The sequence below is a fragment of the Megascapheus bottae genome, unplaced genomic scaffold (assembly GCF_031878675.1).
Source record: "Megascapheus bottae isolate mThoBot1 unplaced genomic scaffold, mThoBot2.hap1 HAP1_SCAFFOLD_40, whole genome shotgun sequence".
In the NCBI taxonomy this organism is placed as follows: Eukaryota; Metazoa; Chordata; class Mammalia; order Rodentia; family Geomyidae; genus Megascapheus; species Megascapheus bottae.
In genome coordinates, this window is record NW_028327715.1 from 1,392,398 (window position 1) to 1,415,275 (window position 22,878).

Here is a 22,878-nt window from a genome sequence, read left to right on the forward strand (position 1 = left end):
GACCTTAGTTAATGTTTCTTTACAGAGAAAAAATGAGCAAGAAAGGGAGAAATCAGTCTTTATTGATGCCTTCTAATTAGGCATTATACATTTTCTCCATTCCAACCTGAGATTGCCTCTGAAGCCACTGGCTTTAAATTTCCTAGACCTGCTTTTCAAGTAGACAAAGCAATTATTTGCAACATGGAACCATTCAGGGCAGTGAAGAACTGGATAGCTGCCCAGGTGTCTTGCAAATCTTGCATTTTATGACTTGTGCTGAATGAAAACCTGTCCTGTGATTGTTCTAGGGAGGATGTTATTTCCAGGAAAGAAGAAATAAAGGAAGGAAGATAGGAAGGAAGGGAGGAAGGAAGGAAGGAAGGAAGGAAGGAAGGAAGGAAGGAAGGAAGGAAGGGAGGGAGGGAGGGAGGGAGGGAGGGAGGGAGGGAGGACAATTACAAAATATTTTTGTCTTATTTTATCCATTTATTGGCCATGTATAACAGTACCTGTTCTCTGCCTTTATCAAGGAATCAAAATGTCAAAGGATTTTTTAGTCCGTAAGGAGATTTCTAAAACAATATTTTTACAAATTCTTAAGAGTATTTTCTTCTGTTCTTGGAATAAATGATAGGTGACTTTATTCAGCAACGTACAAAAGCAAAGTATCTGCATGGAAACTTAGAGAAGTTACAGAGTTCCGGGTCCCTTCATGGCAGATTCTGATCTCCCACATGAGCTTCCCAGAATACCAGCTATTGCTGTACCTGCTTTGTTAAGATCATAACCTGTCGTTATTCTCCATACTGCTCTGCATTGGTAATTATCACCTCTCTCACACTAAGTCTATGAGGATGAGGATCCTTACTATCTTATTCTCTGTTGTAGACTGGAACATGACAAAATCAATGAAAACTGCACACTTCGTAGTGCTCATATGCTTACCAAGTTCATTGACGAAACACTAACTGATTCACACAGAAGCTTGTTCAAAGCAATCCAAATATAAACTGAAGGAATCAAAGAACAAGAATATGACTTAGGTCAAGTGTGGCTCAAAAGTTTTTATCTCCAGAGATATGGGGTGCAGCTATATGTTGGCAGGCCTATTTTTGCTTGTTTTTTGGTTGCAAAGGCAATGTAAAGAGGGGTTACAGTTACATATTAAGGTAATGAGTACATTTCCTTTTAAATAGTATTACTCATTCCTCGTATTCTCCCTTACCCTCTCCCTAGGACTCCCCTCCCCCCAAGTTTTAAAGTTCATTTCCAACATGGTGTCAGTATCACTGTTGAATTGGTTTACCCCTTGTCTGTGATTACCCTTCTCTTTCCCAAATCAGATAAACTTATACACAAGACAAAAGGGTATCAAAATCAGAAACCGTAACCAGGAGAAATAAACCAGAGGAGAAAAAAAATGAAATAACTGGGAGAGAGAGAGGGAGAGAATAACCACGAAAACTGTTCTTTCCATATCAAAGAAATCATTTTGATTAGTATCATTTATGTGGTCATAAGTACATAGTTTTTGAAATATTCTGAACCTCTATTAAGACTATTCTAGGCATACACTATTACAAATGAGGGAAACCATGGAGCCTATGTTTCTTCGGGTCTGGCTTACTAGACCTAATATGATTTTTTCTAAGTCTTTCTATTTTCTTACAAATGGGGCAATGCCATTCTTTCTTAGTGAAACATAGAATTCCATTGTGCATATATATTTTTTGATCCATTCATTTACTGAGAAACATCATCTGGCTTGATTCTATATCTTAGCTATGGTAAACAATGCTGCAATGAACATGATTGTGCTGGTAGCTTTAGTATGGTCTGGTTTGTGATCATTTAGGTAAATGCCCAGGAGTAGGGTTGCCAGGTTATAGGGGAGCTCTTTGTTTAGTCTTTTTTTCCTAGTCGTGGGGCCTGAACCCAGGACCTGAGCACTGTCCTTGGACTTTTCTCAAGGCTAGAGCTCTACCACTTGAACCACAGCACCATTTCCAGTACCGAGGAATCAAACTCTACCACTAGGCCAAACTCCTGGTCCCTGTTTAGTCTTTTGAGGAGCCTCCATACTGCTTTCCAGAATGATTGAACCAGTTTTCACTCCCACCAACAATGTAATAGTTCCCTTTGGCCACATCCCTGTTAGCATCTGTTGTTATTTTCTTTCTTGATGGTGGCTATTATCAAGAAAACCTTATCACCTGTGGTGAGAATGAATCTCAATGTTGTTTTGATCAGCCATTCCCTAGAAGCTAAGAACATGTTATTCATCCAAAGAGGAGTTCACTTACTGGACATTTCTTCTGTATGGTTCCCACTATGTGTCAGGCGATCTGCAACTGATATCTAACAAGGATTATCTTTATTCTTTTTTATTTGCTTGCCAAGAATTTTTTCCTCATTAAAATCACATCAACTTTGGGAATAAGTCAAGTAGAGCTTTCCAAATCCCTGCAGACAGGTCCTTTCCACTCACAATGTCCTTAGGATCTTACATTTCAACTTTATTGAGTTATATATACTTGGCTTATTTCCCCTGAGTACTAGATATTCTGTGAAGGTTCTCTGTCTCTCTCTGTCTCTTTCCCTCTGCCTCTGCCTCGCTTCTCTCCTCTCTCCTCTCTCCTCTCTCCTCTCTCTCTCTCCTCTCTCTCTCTCTCTCTCTCTCTCTCTCTCTCTCTCTATATATATATATATATATATATATATATATATATATATATATATATCTCCTTATTGCAGAGGTGATACCCAGTGGGGTTGTAATTATATAAGGCTAGTAATGAGTACATTTCTTTTAAGACAGTGTCACTTCTCCACTCTTTCCTCATTTTCTCCTGACTTTTTTCCCTCAGGGGGTGGGGAGGAAGGAAATGGGTGAAAACATGGGAGGGGGTAACAATATTCAAGAAGTAATATACTCATTTCCTTACAAATATAACTGTAACCCCTCTATACATCACCCTGACAGTAAAATAAAATTTTAAAAAAGACAAAACGTACATAAATCATAAACAGCAACAAAAGAGAAAAAATAGAATAAAAAGGAAAAAACACCTGGTATATTATATATGCATTTATTTGTTTATTGAAATAGAGAAGGGAAAGGGGAAAACAAGATGATTGGGAGGGGGAGGGGTGATGGAAACATGGGAAAAAACATGAGAAGTGGTGTTAATATGTGAGAAGTAATGCACCCACTACCTGATGAATGGCTGTAACCCCTCTGTACATTACCCTGACATTAAAATAAATTTAAAAAGAAAAAATAAAAGAAAAAGAAGAAAACAACACAAAAAGTAATATAAAAATTCTTTTGTTTTCAATTTCATAAGCTTTATTTTATATGATCATATACACATAGCTACTGAGCTTTCGTGGTCCTCTCCTAAGGATGCCCTCCAGGCTCTCTTTTCTACTGCATCCTGAACTCAAGATTTCAATTGAAGTAGAGGTTGTGCTTGATAATAAGGTGATGATAGGAGGATAAGTATTGGAGGAGTGAGAGGATGGATGGATGGATGGATGGGTGGATAAATGGACTGGTAAACAGGTGGATTGGTGGGTGGGTAAGTATATTAATGGATGGGTGAGTGGATGGCTGGCTAGCTGGCCGCATGTATGAATGGGTATACAAATGGATGGATAGATGGGTAGATGAATGGAAAGACAAAAGGATGGACAGAGGATAGATGAATTTGTAGGTAGATAGGTAAGTGGATGGATGGATGGATGGATATGGATGGGGAAGAAGGGAAGACTGTTGGACAAACAGCTTTAGCTACACTCAACCTTTATACCTTTATAACACATGTGTAAAGATATTTTTAAATGTTTCTTAATTTATTACAAATGATTATATGAGTTATGTGTTATGTGTCTTTCAGGAAACTTTTGAGACCGGAAAGACTTGTCTATTGTCAGAAGACTGCTTTTGTCTTCACTTTTTTTTTTAATTTCCAGAAAAGCACCAGGATGTGGGATGTGTCATGTAAAAGGGCCAAACTTAGATACTTCCTATAAGAGAAAATAGATATAAAGCAAGAAGTGTTACTCTGGGGCCAAAATAGGTCCTACAGCTATGAACTTTCAGGTTTAAAGGGTGTGTGCTAGAAACAGGACTGTCAGGACTTACGGCTAACAATCTAGTTGGTCCATGTCATCTTAGTCTGTGCCTGTCTTTTATTAAACTCTCATTGCTCTCTATATGGAGTTTGAAAGAGAAACCTACATATTCACTTTTCCAGGTGGAATAGGCAAGTAATAAAACTGCCTTTATAAGTAAGGAAAAATAATCTTCCCCAAAGCAAGTCTAGCCAAAGAACATAATATTTGCTTCATCTGTGAAATGCTGTCACGTTAGGCTTGCATAACACACGTGATCACTCACAAATAACTCTGCCTTCCTCTCTCCTACTTCCTGCCTTCTCAGGGAATACTGGAAAGGCCATTTGTTGTCTGCTGTATGTCTCAACACCGTTGCCTCCCTTTCTTTGGCTCATCTGTTGAGCTGAGCCCATTCTGCTAAGATAAATTGTTAACTTTTAATAACAAACAATGCATAAACAATGGTGACACTTGAGAAAAATGCTCCCTATATCTCCCAGTCCTTTTGGCTCATTATATGTGAATATGATAAACTTCTAAAGAAATGTTTTAAAGTTTAGTTTTCACCATAGGGAAAAAGAAACAGATTTCCATCAAACATAAAGCTTTCCTCTGGAGTCAGAAGCGTCACTGAAGCCTAAAGAAGGTTACAGAGACTTCTTCAGAATATTTTCTCAGGAAGGGAGTCTGCTGAGCTTTTGCTCAAACAAGTTGTATTCCTACCGTGCTTGTTGTGAATTCCACTCCATTGTAAGATTCACCAACAACAGCTCGGGTATAGGGTCCAGCATGGCCACCAAGGGGCTTTTTCATCACATGCTCCTAGAACCCAATCCCATAATGCTCTAGGAGGTCTGTTTGAGCTGGGTGAACCTTGCTTCTGACCATCCCCAAATGGCCCTTCTTATTTTAGTATTTGTTCCTCCTAAGATGGGATTATATAGTGTTAGGGATATGGAAACATGAATGCTTGGGTCCTACCAAAAATAATTATGTCCACTGTGTCAAAAGATTAGAAAGGACAGCTTGTAGTAATTAGGGTGAGAGGTGAAAGCTGATTTGTAGTTAGGCTCTTATCTGGATACAGAGAAAAAGAAGCTTTGTATGAAGCTAATTCCACAGCACTATATAAAATGAGAGTTCTACCCTGCTGGGCATACATGGCTCATGCCTGCAATCTCAGCTACTCAGGAGGCTGAGATCTCCTAAAGCAGGGGATCAAAGCTTGGAATCAAGGATGTTTTGCAGTATTCATGGTGTTTTTTAAAATTTATTTGTAGTTGCTAAGAGCATTTATAATATTTATAGCATTCAATTTGCTATATTCTTGATTAAGTCATGGTATAATCTCATCAAGTCTTGCACTTTTAGCACAGCTATTAGCTGAAATGCTTATTTCTTTGTATTGAGTATATTTAAAATAATCTCTTTTAGCTATTTTGAAATACACAATACATTAGTAAATACAGTGGCCCACCACAGTGTACCATCTGTAACTAGAAAACTTTCTCCTACTCAAGTGTTACATTATACCCTTTGGCCAGTCTCTCTTCTTTCTCTGCACACCTCCCTACCCTCGCAGCTGACAAACACGATTCCACTCTGTGGAATCAACTTAGGAGGTTGACATTAGATTCCCCTATGCTGTGTGAGATCATACAGTGTTAGTCTTTTCAAGCTTGGCTTATGTCTCTTAGTATAAATCCTCTGGGCTCATCCTGTGTCACAAACGAAAGGATTTCCTTTGGAGAGCAGCAGCTTTTTAAAAGCGATGAAACAAGGGACTTTAAAAATGTCTTTCTGTGCGCCTCAGATTTTGACAAGGCTAATAAGTCTCCAAGCTTTTTCATTTGACTCTTTAAACTGTGTAGGGTTCACTTCGTTGTACATAGCTCATGGAACCAAGGGAATTAAATCTTTGTATCCAGCTACTTCTTGTTGGCTTAAAGACCAAGTTGTAGTTTTCAGCAGGGACAGATGGAGACTCCAGCAAGCAAGATTTCTGTTAGTAAATACGACGGGGTGAGTCTCTGCTCTTGGAGGGCTCCTGTTTACATATCAGCAGATGAATCACTGAGAGGGAAATCCTGTGGGCATAGAAGCCAGGCCAATGGAGGTGACGAATGAGTTTTGCCTCCCACCATCTGGGACAGTAGGGAGTTTCAGAGCCCACCTCACTCTGTTCTCTCTCCCAGCTTAGGGTTTCAAAAGCATTTCTAAAAGGGGACCCCAGGAATGTGATATAAAACTAACAAATGTCTCAAGTACAGTGTGGTCTGTTGATAGAAATCACAGGGAGAAATACCCAGGAGAGGTCAGCCCAATGCATATGTGTGACCTCACTAAGGCTCCTGGACCAGACTTCTATTTGATTTCATCTACATCCGTAGCCATTCTGTAATTGAATCATAAGTCATTTGATAGGAAACTTTGCAGTGTGTTAACTTAACCCAGGAGGCCCTGGATGTGTTCTTTTTTTCCTTCCTCTTCAAAGGAAGTGAGGAAAGAGCTGAAACAAACTTCCTACCAGGAGAGAGACCTTCCCTGTGTCACTCCTCTAGGCACCAGGAAAGTGATGCTATACAGACTGGATTCTAATAGTGATTCTGCCTTAAGTGTGAGAAAAGGGGGCCTCTAGCAGGGAAGGCAAAGAGTTCTCCAGTTCCAGAGGCAAAGAGTTTGTAGGTTCTGGTTCCCTATATCTTTCCCTGCATTATCTGCTTCTAGGCTTCTAGGAAGGTCAGGTGGTCTCAGGTGGGCAGCATACAGGTGAGCCACCTCTAAATTCTCTCTAAGGGAACCCCGCAGAGCCCTCATGTAAAATCTACCAGTGTGCCAGGGAATCCCAGATGGACCATTTCTGTCCAACCCACTGTGCTAGCTGCTGGCTTGGTACTTCCAGACAGAACTTCGAAACAGTCTTCTAGATGCTCTATCTCAACAAAAGATATAAAGACAGGAATGAGTTGGGCTCTCTACCTGCCATTCCCACCTCAGGTTTGGCAGCTTGACTGCCAAGCCATACTCTGTAGATTCTCAGCTTCAACTCAACTCCCCCCCCACACCCCCAAGCATCATCTGCTCCACTTCTGATTGCTCCTTCCCACTCATGTTCATTCCAGGCAACCACTAGAGAACAGAAGTACTTTGTAAAAATGAAGCCTACCATATCCTTTATTAGAGCCCAAAGTCCAATCAGAGCAGGTTCAAGAGGAATTATGCATGGACACATGGAATAAATATCTACCCAAAATTTTTGGAAAATTTCATTTGGGAGTTAGAATACTTGTGAGAGAGGGGTGTATGGCTAAGGCCAGAAATCAGGGAATATTGTTTCTTAAATGGAGCGATCTGAGAGAAATGGAGACCAAGTAAGACAGGACTGAAGTGTCAATGACTAGGCTGTACTTCCACCTACTGTCTGAGGCATGTACAGCTTGCCTAACTCCAAGAGGAAGGCCGAGGGTATGGGGTATAGGCAGCCAGAGGAGAGGTAATCTGATGGACTAGACACAGCTTTCTCATCTTCCCTCTGTGAAATATAAAGCATGGCCAGCCAGTGAGAATTAGAGGAATGAAAATGTAGGAGTCGTACTCTGAGGGAGTGGGAGAGGTTATGGCATGGGACACATTCCCTTCCCTCGGGGCACTCCATAGAGCCTTTGGCCATCTCCCTCATCTGCCAGGAATGCTGTCCCCTGGGACCTCCATATGGCTGGTGACTTTGTGACACTCAGGTCTTTGCTTAAATTTCACCTCCTTGGGAAGGCCCTCCCTGGGTTCGAAACCTAAGTCATAGTCATGTCATGCTACGTGACTTTTTTGAGTAGCATTTATTCCTGAGATGCTTAACTTGTTGGCTTATCTTTTAGTTGTTTACATTTTTGTTGCTGTATCTCTTCACACACACACACACACACACACACACACACACACACACACACATATAAAGGGGGGGACGGGGGACTGGCCTTATATGTATACAAGCATTGTTGTAAAAAATAGCATGAGATATTTTTTCTGCTTCAGGGGAAAAATATAAAAGCAGTGATCTCTTAATGTTCACAGTTACTAGTTCCAAGATCCCTTGTGGATAGCAAAGTAGGTGGATTCTCAAGTCTCTTACCTAAAGTGCACAGAAATGTGCATCTCCCCACATGCTCTTTAAACACCCCTAGATGGCTTCTAAGTTCAAGTACAATGCAAATACCATAAAAATGGTTATTATATTATATTGTTTAGAGGGAAATGTTTTGTGTATTCAGGATAGACATGGTTCTCTTCAAGTTTATCTCTACTGTGCTAAGCTAAATCCATGGATGTGAATGAAACACAAGTACACAGTTCCAAATACTTGCAATAGAACAGAGTGGAATCCAGTTTACCCGTGTGAACAGGAGTCAGCCCAAGATGAGGTCCTGTTGGGGTGTATGTGTACATGTCTATGCACATATGCACATGTCCAAAAGGTGTGTGCATTTGGTGATAATGTGCAACGGTGTGTACATGCATGTTGGGAAAATCTGTGTAAGTATGTGAGGTGCATCTGTATATGTGTGTATATGTATGTATAGGTATGTAGGGATTGTTTGTGTATATGCATGTGTTGTTGGGGTGTATTTCTGAAAGCATGTATGTGGACATAGGTATGTATACATGTGTATACATATGTCTCTATGGGTATGTTGTGTGTGGGATTTGTGTGTGTATGGCATGGGTGTGTACATGTTGTCTATGAGGGTGTGAGTGTATGTGCATACATGTGTGCATGTGCATTTGGAGGGGAAAGGGTGGAGGTGTATTTATAACCTGAATTCCTCACATTTCCTGTGGTTTGTACCTTCCCTGATCAACAGAAGTTCTCAGAATCCTCAGGGCTACTCAGGATGTCCTTAAACATGGTATTATCCTTCCTGGGTTTTTCCCTCCCAGCCAGGGAATGAAACATGCTGAGGACCAGACACCATCAGTGTGCAAATGTCTAAGCTGAACATCTCCAGAAAGAACTTGTGACATGGAAACCTGGAGGGCCAGGCTTCTCTCTTTCATCTTTGAAGATGTCTGACAGGGCCTAAGTGCTGTGGCTCTGTGGCCAGCTGCCCTGTGCTGCCTCAGATGTGCAGGCTATTGGCCTAGGGACAAATGCAAACAGCTTCACAAGTCAGGCAGAATCTTTTGTCTTAGAGTTACTGCTTATATGGGAAATTTGTTAAAATTCCTTACCCTCCTAATGAGCAAAAATAAAAATCCCGACCAAGACTTCAACAAAGTAGCAAGATCCCCACTGCATTGCATTCCCAGTGGGAAGTAGCACAGGGAGATGTGTGTAGATGTGGTCCTTGAGTTTCCCCTACATGGCAGTTACACTGTGCTCACCAGGAGCCAGCCAGGGTGGCATCTCTGGAAATGTAAGGGTTAAGAAACACTGCCATAAGTAGCCAAGCAATTGGAGACTGCTCATCTTCTTGGCAGAAAACACTACAGGTGGTGAACTAAGAGATGACCTGTTGACAGCTAGGTGCTGCTGTTTAAACCACCAGAACCTCGAGGGAAAACTAAATTTGAAGACTCAAACCCAGACATCCCCACATTGATATTGTTAATAGATATGTCTCAGTTTCTTCTGCCTATCAAAAACAAGCACGCATAGGTTACTACCCAGGATTCTATGACTAGAGGCATTTCCTAGGAAATGGCTTCTTTAGGATGGATCCAAATGTTTGAACTTCAGTACAGGGCTATCAGAAACCTAGGGATAAACTGGTGATCTGAATGCTTCCTGATTGGTGAAATTGACCTTTATGGTTAATTCAGAAATTGGGACCTGTATCACCTACCATGTTGAGTCATCAAAGATGTACACTGGAAGATATTTTGTTTGTTTTCTATTTAGGCTGGAGGAGAAAAAATGGACTCAGAAGAAGCACTAATCTATGAGGAGGATTTAGATGAAGGAGATGGGATGGAAGGAGAGATGGAAGAAAGTGAAAAGTTAAAAATGTTCCGCAGGCTGGCCTCAGTTGCTTCCAAGCTTAAGGAATTTATTGGCAACATGATAACCACAGCAGGCAAAGTTGTGGTGACCATCTTACTGGGCTCCTCAGGTGAGTATGATCTTTACTAAGAATCTACTGAGAAAACAGGTTGGTCTGTAAAGGAATAATGAAAAGCATGGTTAAAGCAAAGAAAAGCAAGGAAACAATTCTATTCCAGGACACTGGAATAACACTGAAGCTTTTTAAAGCCACTCACATATACAAACCACCCATAGAGAGTTCCTTTCCTGTTCATTTGTAGTTTTGGTGTTTGGGGATGTTTTCTCTATCAAATAATCTTTTTTTCCGTATCTAAGTCACTTCATTTTCTGTGTTTAGAGCAGAATAACAGCTCTTCTTCATCCTCTAAACCTTTGAATGGTGATCTGTTTCAATTAGTGATGTGAATGTACCCCTGACTAGTATATTGCAGAGGCATGTCTGTATACATGCAGTCATTTGAAATCTTAATTGAGTTCTCCAGGGTAAGTTTCTTTTCCTTCTCAAGTTAGATAGCAGTCTTCCACCACAGACACTTACTTCCTTTCAATTTTGGCCACCATTTACTTATTCCATGATAATATTGTCTCATTCTTTGCCCTCCTTCCATCCTGCTGCCCACTAGCACTCCAACTGTTTCCATTACAAAGACAAAAATAAGTCAATTGGCCAGGTGCCAGTGGCTCACACCTAGAATCCTAGCTACTGAGGAGGCTGAGATCTGAGGATCCCAGATCTAAGCTAGCCCCAGGAAAAATATCCATAATATCTTCTCTCCCATCAGCTCCCAAAAGGGAAGCTGTGGATCCAGTGATAAAATCTGAGTGAAAAAACTAAGAGACAGTGCTCAGGTCCTGAGTTAAAGCCATATACTATCACATACCCAGGCCACATAAAATTAAATTAAATTAAATTAAAATAGCTGCTTCTTCATGGGACAGGGCAAGGAAATAGGAAATTCCTCAAGGAATAACCCAATATTTCAATGAGGTAATCTTTCTAAATGGTCAAGAATATTTTAAAATATGTATAAAGGGTTGCCTGATCTTACATGTCCTCTTCTGGAGACCTTACCAGGTAGGACAAAGTTTTCATGAGACTTAAGCTGCCATCATGCATATTATTATAAGTCTTAGTCAACAGAAAAATATAAGGGATTCTAAAGAAAACAATGGAATGGATCTACATATGCTTCCGAAAGACTCCAGAAGAAGAAAGAGGGAAACATTTGAATATAAATGTAAATTCTACAGATGTGAAAAATTGATCTTTTCAGCTCAACTACCATTGGGATAATTTCTTCAAGTGCTTTCTTAGAGTACTTGTCAAATTACTATTTCATGTGTGACTTTTTTGCAATACATATAGCAATATTCTGTTTACATCGATAGATTGTGGTGAATATTTTGAAAACTGGAGTGATTATTTTCATATGTAGAAAGGAAAATGACATCACTTCCATTTGTACATGTGCTGAGTGAAAGATGAAGTTCTATGACTGTTCCCTGTTACCTGACTGTGTTTCTTTCTCCTTAGGCATGATGTTACCATCTTTGACATCAGCTGTCTACTTCTTTGTATTCCTGGGCTTGTGTACCTGGTGGTCCTGGTGCCGGACTTTTGACCCTTTGCTGTTCAGCTGTCTCTGCGTTCTGCTGGCAATTTTCACTGCTGGGCATCTGATTGGGCTTTATTTATATCAGTTCCAATTCTTTCAAGAAGCAGTTCCCCTCAATGACTACTACGCAAGGTAAGATAAATTGCTCAGGCATTGTAAGTTGAGGGAGTTTCCTCCCCATGGCTTTTATGGTCTTGGTTAGGCCCTGTGAAATTTCAGGCTGATTCTGAATGCCAATTGTTGGATTAAACCAAGATTTGGTGGGGTAGGGAAGCAATCTAGCACTTTATTTTTGCTGATTCTGGGTGACACAGGGTAGAAGCCAAAGAATTTCCCGGGATACCTAAGACCTAGGGTCTTAGCTGTCAAAGGATTTCCTAGAAGAACTTATATGAAGAATAATCAGGGCATGTTTTAAGTATTCAGCTTTCACAGAAAGCTTTCACAGGCCAAAAAGATCATCATGAATTAAGCATTCAAAATAATAAAGAACTGATTATAAGAATTTAAAAACAAGCTAGGCACTGGGGGCTCATGCCTGTAATCCTAGCTACTTAGGAGACTGAGATCTGAGAATTGCAGTTCAAAGCCAGCCCATGAGATTCTTCTCTCCAATTAACCACTAGGAAACCAGAAATGGCACTGTGTCTAAAGTGGTAGAGCACTAGCCTTGAAGAGTTCAGGTACAACACCCAGGCCCAGAGTTCAAGCCTCAAACTGACCCCCCCCCCCGAAAAAATGCATTAGAATCCAAGCATTTGGTCTAATGTGGGGGCAGGGCAAATCTAATTTTCCTCGGTAGAAAGGCAAGTAAGTATTATATCAACTTCTTACCATGGACATGGGAATTAGAGATAAAGAACCCAGAACTTTCAAAGTTTCTGAAACAATTCTAGGGCCTTTCTCCATTAGAAAGGGAAGACTTTTGACAAGGAAATGCCCAGAAAGGAAAAGTAGAAACAAAAAATTGCTATCTGTTCATCTTTTATGATTCTGACTACAGTCTGAGATTCTTATTTCAAGTGGGTCGAAAGTTGATTCCTGATATCAGAGTGTAACCACATTGATTATTTACTAAAGAAAAGAAAAGTATCATAAGTTACAAAGATAGTTCAACAACATACTCAGTTGATCAACATTAACATTCCTAGCTAGGTGCCTGTGGCTCATGCCTGTTTTCCGAGCTACTCAAGAGACTGAGACTTGAGAATCATGGTTTGATGCCAAGCCAGGAAGGAAAATCTGTGAAACTTTTAAATACAATTAATCACCAAAAAGCTGAACATGTTGTTATGGCTCAAGTAATAGGACAATAGCTTTGAGCAAAAAAGCTAAGAGATAATGCCTAGGGATAGCACCCAGGCCCTGAGTTCAAGCCTTAGGTCCAGCTTTGAATAGGTAAATGAATAAATAAATAACATTATCCAAAATGAGATGGCCTGATATTTCAGATTTTCTGAGCCTTTCAACATCAGAGGTACATAGTGTCAAGCCTTTTGGTTCAACCTGTACTATATTGGACATGCAAAGGATAGACATAGCTAAAATGGCTCCACGGGAATGTGGGTCTATGGTACATATATACAGAACATATAGAAAACAAAATTGTGGCAGGGAGTGTGGCCTAGTGGTAGAGTGCTTGCCCAGCATGCACAAAGACAAGGGTTTGATTCCTCAGTACCACATACAGAGAAAAAGCCACAAGAGCTGCTGTGACTCAAATGGTTGAGCATTAACCTTGAGCAGAATGTCCAAGGACAGTGCCCAGGCTCTGAGTTCAAGCCCCAGAACTGGCAAAAAAAAGATTTATAGACAAAATGTGCTAAGAACTACACTAATTTAAAGGAGAAATCAATATCAACATTCAACACCAACACACATGTACAGTATGCCAGTATATTATATCACTAAAAGATGTTAGGAAGTTAGAGGAGTTTTCAATGTTCAGTGGACTTTAGGAAGTAGTATGCAAGTTTCTCAAGTGACTTAGTGGCAGGACAGGCAAATGTTGATGCTCTAGAAACTACTTAGGCACTTATTCACGAAGCCTCGGGATGTCTGCAACATTTAAATGATTTAACAACAATTATGACAGATCATAAAAGAAAGATAAAGACCACAAAATTATTTACATTAGGTCATCAATAGAGGGTTTTCTATTGTCCTATTTGTCCTTTTCTGTCTATCAAAAAGTTCATAATTTAAAGTTGCAGAAAAGGAATCAAAATGTCAGGAAAGGCTGTGGAAATAAACATTGTTCCAGACTCCTGGTCTCCATCACTGAACGGTTCAGTGTATCTTGTCTTCCTATTCAGAAATGAGGAGACCATATTTGAAAAGAGCAGGATTGTTCATTTTCAGCTATACAAGTTTACATCCTTCTTTTAGCTGGTCTCAATATAGTTTGTATGCGGGCTTTATGTCAGATTTGCCTGTAAAAAAATTCTAATTTGTGGTTATGTCCATATAATGCGGGCAAATGATAATCAAACAAATTCGAATACTATTTAAGTTCAGTTAAAGTAAATGGTGACTTGAAAACTCAAAAAGTCATATTTAGTGTAATGAGAATAGCACATTATATATATACAGCAAAAGTGGAGAGGCTCTTTAATGGTGCATATTGTATAGTATTTATTAGGCAGGAAGGAATAAATGCATATATAAATACATTTAAAGTAAGGACTTTCTTTAATAGTACAAATTGCATCATATTTATTATATTTAGGAAGGAATAGATCTAAATTTTAGTGCAGTTTTTTATTTGTGGTTTTGTGAAACACATAGAAAATATGTTTTGTACTATTGAAAGAACCAACTATTATAGGATAACTTAATTGGAAATTTGCAAGTTCTCTTTTGGGCAACAGGTTGTGTGTGTGTGTGTGTGTGTGTGTGTGTGTGTGTGTGTGTGTGTGTGTGTGTGTGTGAAGCTTAGGATCTTTTCTGCCATCTAGGGGCAGCTAATGGGAAATACAACAACTATAATCATCCTAAAGCAGATCAGGCAAACTTTCTCAGTCCAGTGATTCAGACTTCGAAGGCTATAAGTCCGTCACAGGTGTTTCAAAGTGCAAGAACAGTGAAGACAAGATTTGAAGAATAATTAGAGATGTGTTTCAATGAAACTGTTTATGGACATCAACAGGAAAGGAAGAAGGAAAGAAGGGAGAGAGGGAGGGGAGGGAAGGAAGGGGAAAGAAAGAAAAGAAAGAAAGAGGAGGAAAAATACTATTTAAAAGATGTAACTCCACCTCCCAGACCTAAACACTGTTGATTTTAATATCTCTATTCTTCCTATGCACATATGGACATTTTCCAAAGCAGAGTTTGAATTCTACTGTACACCATGTTTTGTAATGTGGTACTGAATTTATTTTCCTCTGCCATGAACTGTTCTTCTAGAATATGTTTCTGGTAGGCTGCAATGTGTTGTATTGTGTAGTCACATTACCCTGCAGTCATCCCTGGGGTTTGACCAGCTAGATGAAATAAAACTCAGGATGAGCAAGCACCCTTTGCTTGACCCTTTGCTCTCTTAGTGTGAAGAGGCTCTCTGGGGCTGGGTGGTGCTTGACTCTGCTGGAGGAACTCGAGGTTCCCAAGGTCGGTGTTCATTTGGTGACTTTGGATGGCTTCAATCATGTGGGTGCTATCTGTGGCAATCTCAGGCCAGTTTGTCACACATCTGACATTTCCTTTCTTTCTAGGGTGACTTTTTCTTTAGCCCAGTGATCCCAAAATATTACAGGTTTCCTTTCACATTTACCCAGACCATGGTGAAGTTTTTTCTGTCACATCTTTTATTCAGAAGAAGATATAGAAAAGATGCTAAGACCATGTTGAAGAGAACAAAGTTGACACAGAACTTTGATGTGATGTTGGATCAAGAAAGAAAGTATGTGTGCCGGCACTTGTAATCCTAGCTTCTCATGAGTCTGAGATCTGAGGATCAAGGTTCAAAGCCAGCCACGACACAAAAGAACTTGAGACTCTTATTTTTCAATTAACCCCTAGAAAACTGGAAGTGGGGAAATTGGCTCAAGTGTAGAGCAGTAGCCTTGAGCTGAAGAGCTCAGGGACAACGTCCAGGCCCAGGGGAATGATGGTAGCCTTGAGCTGAAGAGCTCAGGGACTGTGCCCAGGCTGAGTTCAAGCCCCATAGCCCACCAAAAAAAAGAAGAAAGAAAGTATGTGAACTTCTTCCATTTTTGTACATAGGAGTGATAAGAATGCACTTTCTAAAACAAATTTCATTATTATGACAAGTGTACTTATGGGAACATTAAGACACTTATCCAGTGTTAAATTATTCTTGCAAAATTTGAGACAATTCAGTTTATTACAACCACAAAAAAATAGTGCTCACAGTTTTTGGAGTAGATCCAAAAAATAAAATTTCAAAATGAATCTACTTAATAGAAAAAAATGAGCATGTATACCAGTGGAAATAACCTAATAGAAAAAGGTCATATTAAAAAAAAAACTGCCATTCTGGCAAGTATTGTTAAGAAACATGGCAAACTAAAATTTTGCCTTAGCTAATATATTTTCATGGAAAATTTCTGCAGGCAGTACAAACATATTCTGTTTGGAAAGATGAAGGAAGAATGATTTCACCAGCAAAATCTGTGCTAGATCATGGCTCAAATGGTATGGTGCCAGCCAAGCAAACAAGCTGAGTAATCATGCCACATTGTGTTTACGCAATGGAACTAGTTAAATGTCCAGATTTGTCCATTTATTTGGGTATAGATCCTTACCTGTTCCTGCCTGGAAGACTATCTGTCCAGCTATGTAATCTAGGAATACTGAACCACTTCTGTCCTATGGAGTCCTTGCAAAGACGGTATGCTGGGTAAGGGACAGGAGGTAAAGTGAATAATCCAGTGTGTACTTTGCTGTCATGAGTGTGTAGTTCCCATGGAGGGAACACACATATCTGCAGTGATCCCTCTTCTGTAGTCTCTGGTGACTCTACTAAGAGCCAATTCTAATAGCTTGGCAGCATACCTTTTACTGGTTTCCCTGTAAAGATGATACCTAAAGTAATTCTGAAGTGTATTCGTCTAAAAGCAGTGTTGGCATACAGTGAGCCTGTATTTGCTTTTTCGTATCCAAAGCAGGTAAGTGTGCTGGGCAGGGCAGGAGGCAGAAATAAATGATCGTCGTTTTCTTCATCATAACGTAGATACTGTGAAAGAGCTGGTACCAAATACTCACACAGGAGGATGGGATCCTGAGGATCTTTGTTTGAAGCCATCCTCGGCAGAAAAATCCTTGAAACTCCATCTACATATGACCAGCAAAAAGTTGGGCTGGAGGCCTGGCTCAAATAGCAGAGCACCAGCCGAGCAAGCTAAGCAGGCATGAAACTCTGAATTCAAATAACAGTATTGGCTGCATAGATGATAGATCCATAGAAATCAATGGATGGATAGAGATAGAGTGTAGATCGAAAATGGATGCTAGGTAGGAAGATAGGTAGATAGATAGATAGATAGATAGATAGATAGATAGATAGATACTCTTAGGAAGATAGATAGACAGACAGACAGATAGATAGATAGATAGATAGATAGATAGATAGATAGATAGATAGATAGATACTCTGAACCCATGTATTTATTTCTCTGACCTACTGATGAACACTTTGCATATAATATATAATGCTGTAAGGCAGAGGTAATTTTAGATTGTCTCTCTTACTCAGTGGCTAGCTTTTATTCTGACCCCCAAATTTTAAGGAATGTCACTCCAAGGCTGAACTTGTTTATTTACTCTCAATTTGTTATTCTGTGGCTTTGTTCACCTTAAATTTTGGAAGTGGAGAATGAAGAAATGGGAAGTGCTGGGAAAGATTCTCAGACTGTTCTCATGAAAATAGCACTCATATTAAGTAAATATACAATAGCTGTCCTGTTACCCTTTTTTATTTGCTATTTCCATGAATTGCAATGATTAGAAAATACATCATGTGTAATGAAGGAAAAGTTTATGTTTATTTCAGAATTAAAATGATGTAAGCAAAAGAAACAGCAAAGCTTGGAACATCAGAGGATTTTGTTTCAAAGCCAAGCCAGGCAGAAAAGGTATTGAGACTTCATCTCCACTAACCCAGCAAAATCCTGGCTTGAAGGAGTAACTCAAATGGCATTTCTCATTATGTGACAGCGAGTTTTATGATCGAGAATGAACCAAAGAATGTTAAAGTTCAATGTCATTCATATATTTATGTGATCTGTGTGATAATAGTCGTTTCTGGGTGAGCAGAAATAAAGGTCTTGGTGTAGGGTATCTCTCCAACTTCAGTACTTGGACTCTGAGTCCATTTGAACATGTACCACATCTTGTGATCAGTCACCCCTAAATGCATAACCACATATATGGTGTGGTACCAAAATCCTGCCCAGCCATGACACCTTACCTTGGGCATGCAACAACTGCTGCTTTTTATCAAGCCACAGGTTGTTTGCATGGATGTTTGAGTACTCTAGAATAGTCCTGTTTTGTCCTGCAAGTTCTTCTTAACCCTGCAATCAAGGGTCAAATGGTCCCCACGTATTAATAGTAATAAGTACTCTAGCTCAGAAATCTTGAATCTTAATTCCTAAGCATTGTACATATCAAAATCCTGCTTAAATACTCTGGCCTCATTCTGCTGGCTTGGTATGGAGTGACTTCACACTGAGCACAGCGTGGTGGTTGGTGGCAGAGACTAGGCTATGGAGAAAGAGGTGATAGTGACTGGCAGGTGGCAATCACTTGCTATGTCTGAGAAATGAGGAAGATCACAGCATAAATCCAGCAGGAAATCAAGGAGTTAGGAAGTGGGCAAGATTATTAGCCTGATTACCATGCCTGCCTGGCATAGGGATGCATTTGTATGTGCATGCTGATGAAAATCACAGACTATTGAAGGCATCAGACATTTTCAGGATTCACACACATGTCTCCTCAAATAATCCTAGCCTTATCTCCATTACACTGTCAGGGCCCTGCATGCACAATGAAGACCCCAGCCCAGCACCCCTCCCTTCACTAGAACGGTCCTTTCCTGCTTGCTTACTCATCTCACTGTTTTCTTTCCTCAAAATATTGCCTGGGCCCTTCTTTCTGGAACTTTCCCCTTCTGCTGTGCAGAACAAAAGTCCTCCTGGTAGAGGCAATCCCTTCTCAGCAAACACCTATCACTTGCTGAACGGTGTCCAGAGACTGTTTTTGGTGTATGGCCACCTAGCTAGGCCTGAATTCTGCCAGTGGTCCTTACGGGCTTCTGAACACCCAGGATTTAACAGGATGACCCCACATTGGACACTGGGGAACTCTTGGATCAACCTTGTTTTCTCACCACGTTTTCTAGTATTTTAGCTATGTGGACATAAACAGAATGTGAGATGTCAGTGTTCCAAAGGATCTGATGTGTCCGTACTCACTGGATCCCACTCCCGTGCTCGGTGTCCCAGCCCCTGGTTACTCACCATCAAGTTCAGTTAAGAAACTAAACAAGGTGCATGGAGAAGGAGTGTGATTCCTTAGGGGTGGGGCTAGCTAATATTTTGTTTTAGCTTAAAAAAAAGAAATTAGAGGATAGGAGTTTGGCCTAGTGGTAGAGTGCTTGCCTACCATTCATGAAGCCCTGGGTTCAATTCCTCGGTACCATATACATAGAAAAAGCCGGAAGTGATACTGTGGCTCAAGTGGTAGAGCTCTAGCCTTGAGAAAGTCCAAGGACAGAGAAGTTAGTAATGGTTTAAACCAAGCATGATAGCTATTTCTGTAATCCCAGCACTGGGGAGTAGATGCAGTGGGATCATGAATTTGAGGTTAGTTTGGCCAGACCTTGTCTCCACAAAAGAAAAAAAATTATTATTATTATTATTATTATTATTATTATTAATAATAATATTATTGCCAGTCCTGGGGCTTGAACAGAGGACCTAAGCACTGTCCCTGAGCTTCTTTTGCTCAAAGCTAGCACTGTTGGCTACAGTCAGTATAGTTAAAGAATAAATAGATTTGATATTTGACAAAATAGATTTGAGATCATAATCAGTATATTCTTCTTGGGACACCCGGAGTTCTTTTCTAATCTGGGGCCTGCATGGCTGGCAGGGGAAGCCACGGGGCTGCAGAGTGATGTGCTGTGCTGGGCAGTGGGTGGGATAAATAGCACAGGGTTTCTCAGTGCCTACTTGTAGGATATAACTGAAAAATGTTGAGTTCATTTTCCTTCTGCCACTGGAGTGTGTATATAAACTCTTCATGGTGTGATTTTTTTTATTAAATTTCCCTCTTTGAAGGTTAATATATAATATGTTCTTCAATTCTGATGGAGTTCCAACTTACATAGCATTCATAGCTTCAGACAACCGAACGCAAACACAACAAAGCAAGCCTCTTTTATTTTGTACCTTTTCTTAGCGTTTACTATTATCTTTTTATCACTGATCCAAAATTAATCTCTCTTAGTCCTGTATCTGGGAAAACTTAATTCCATTATTCTTAGTTTTTAATTCTAGATTTAGTTTGATTATTTTTAATGTTTTTCTTAGTATTATTTCTAGAAAACATAATTCAGTCGTTTACCAACATTAAGTTGAAGTTCTAAGTATGTATGTATGCCCATACATAAATGGTATTAAATGTAAGAGTAGCTTTTCAATGAATTCCATATTAAGTGATTTAATGTTTATGAAATAGTGCTTATAGACAGTAAAAACTGTAAAAAGGTGTTTGGAGCTTTAAGTTTGTTAAACAAGTTATCCTGAGTGCAAAGTGTTTGGCATTTGACTAGAAATTTAATCATAATATGTAAAAGAATATATCACCTATTTGGGCTTCAGGCAATTTAAGTTTGAGTGCAATTATCTAACTTAGAAATTGCTATCACTTTTGTGTCAGTTATTTTGTATGAGGCTTTTGTTGGTGACATTTGTTTTAATTCTCTCCAATAATACCCATGTGTGCATGTGTGTGTGTCTTCTGGGGCTTGAACTCAGGGCCTGGGCATGTTCCCAGAGTTTTTGTGCTAAAGGATGGTCCTCTAAAACTTGAACCATGGGTCCACTTAAGGCTTTTTCTTTTTGATGTTTAATTGGATAAAAGAATCTCATAAATTATTCCTACCTAGGCTAGTTGTTTGGTTTTTTTTTGGCCAGTCGTGGGACTTGAACTCAGGGCGTGAGCACTGTCCTTGAACTTTTCTCAAGGCTAGAGCTCTACCACTTGAGCCACAGCACCACTTCCAGCACTTTTTCTGTGTATGTGGTACCGAGGAATCAAACCCGGGTCTTCATGCATGCTAGGCAAGCACTCTATTAGTAGGTCAAACTCCCGGCCCATACTTACACAAGTTTTGAACCATGATCCTCAGATCTCAGACTCCTGAGTAGCTAAGATTACAGACACAAGCCACCAGTGTCTAGAACCAGGTTAACTTTGCTTTTATTTTTTTTTTTGGTGCTAGTACTGAGGCTTGAACTCACTGTCGTGTCCGTGAGCAATTTTACTCTAGGCAGCCCTCTTCCACTTCAGCCAAAGCTTTATGTCCAGCTTTTTGGTAGTTAATAAGAGTCTCATGGACTTTCATGCCAGGCTGGCTTTAGCCATGATCCTCCAATCTCAGTCTCCTGAGTAGCTGCATTACACAAGTTGGCTACCTGCACCCACATATTAATTTTTAAACCCATTTTTTGTGTGAGGAAACTCTCAGATTTACAAAAGTTATAAAATGCATCCTAAGCAGGTTCATTTAATAACTATACTCTCCATGAAACAAAAGACCCAATTTATAATGTTTCTACTATCTTCCTTGAATATTTATGACAATCCCTTTACCAGGTTACTGACACCTTAGAAGCCACCCAGCCTTTGCATATTGCCACAGGAAGGCCTAGGCACTCAGTCATTTACATCCATTTTGAAATACATTAGCAGGCAGCCTAGCAAGCCAGACCTATTGGGTATGGAGTTGGCTGATTTCTCCAGATGAACAATTTCAGGATCCAGGCCAGTATATGAAAAATTAACTCTAAAGAGATTGTTTGAGAAAGAGTATTTTAGAACCAAACAATTATTTAACTATCAGACTTTAACAGAATATGGGATCATCTTGTTTGTGAAAGTTAAGATCTTCCTTCATCTGAGTTCTGGAGTTTAACTGATTGCAGCAACACCTCATTAATTTTTCAGTTTGATTGTAGATAAGCCAATTGGGCTGCTTCCTAAGATATTTTAAGGATAAATATACAGAGACATATTGTCTGATGACTGCTGGGATTGTTGAAATTGTGAATGTCATTTGTGCAGTAACTTCTGCTTGTTAGTTCCAAGTAACCATGACTCAGTAATAAGAGATTTTCTTTGAGCATTAAGCCTAAGATGCTTTCATTTCTCTCCTCTGAAGAAACTTTCTGCTAAGAGACTTTTGGCAAATGTTTCCATAAACTTGCTAGTTATTCATTATTGATCACATTAGCTTGGTGTTTTCTTAAAAGCTTTCATGAGATATAGTTGATAGGAAATCAACTGGATACAACTGAAGGGTACATTTTCCTACATTTTGACAGAAACACTGGCAACACCGTTGCCACAGTCAATGAGGCACACATAACGCACACTTACCCATCTGATCTAAAGATTTCCTTGTGGCTTTATGGGATTTCTCCATTGCTCATCTTGCCTCCCTCTATAAACCAGTAACCACTGGTCTGCTTTCTGTAACTAGATGACTTGAGATTTTTAGGATCTCACAGAAACAGAAGCATGCAGAATGCCAAACATGGAGGCATGAGGTACTTCACTGAGCCTGGTCTAGTGACTGACACTCACCTGTGGTTAACCAAGAGTTCCATCTCCCTTGCATTCTCATTCACTTGTGGTAAAGTGAATTCTAGGCATTTTAACAAGTGTGTACTGACAATTTCTCCTGGGTTTCATTTGCTTTTCCCTAATGATGCAAAAGGGTGAGAATCCAGGAGCTGATTTCATAATCGTATTTCTTTAGATGAAGCCTATCAAAATATTTGCCACTACAAAATTTAGATCTGTTTGTTTTCTTGGTATTGAGTTTGGAGGAAACAACTGGGATTCCTGTTATTTGCCAAGTCATTATTTTGCTAT

General features: G+C 39.7%; 1 pseudogene; it reads left to right on the forward strand.

Annotated features, from left to right (window-relative positions):
- The window catches only part of LOC150039295 (piezo-type mechanosensitive ion channel component 2-like), a 171,653-nt pseudogene that overhangs the window by 13,688 nt on the left and 135,087 nt on the right, over positions 1–22,878 (forward strand).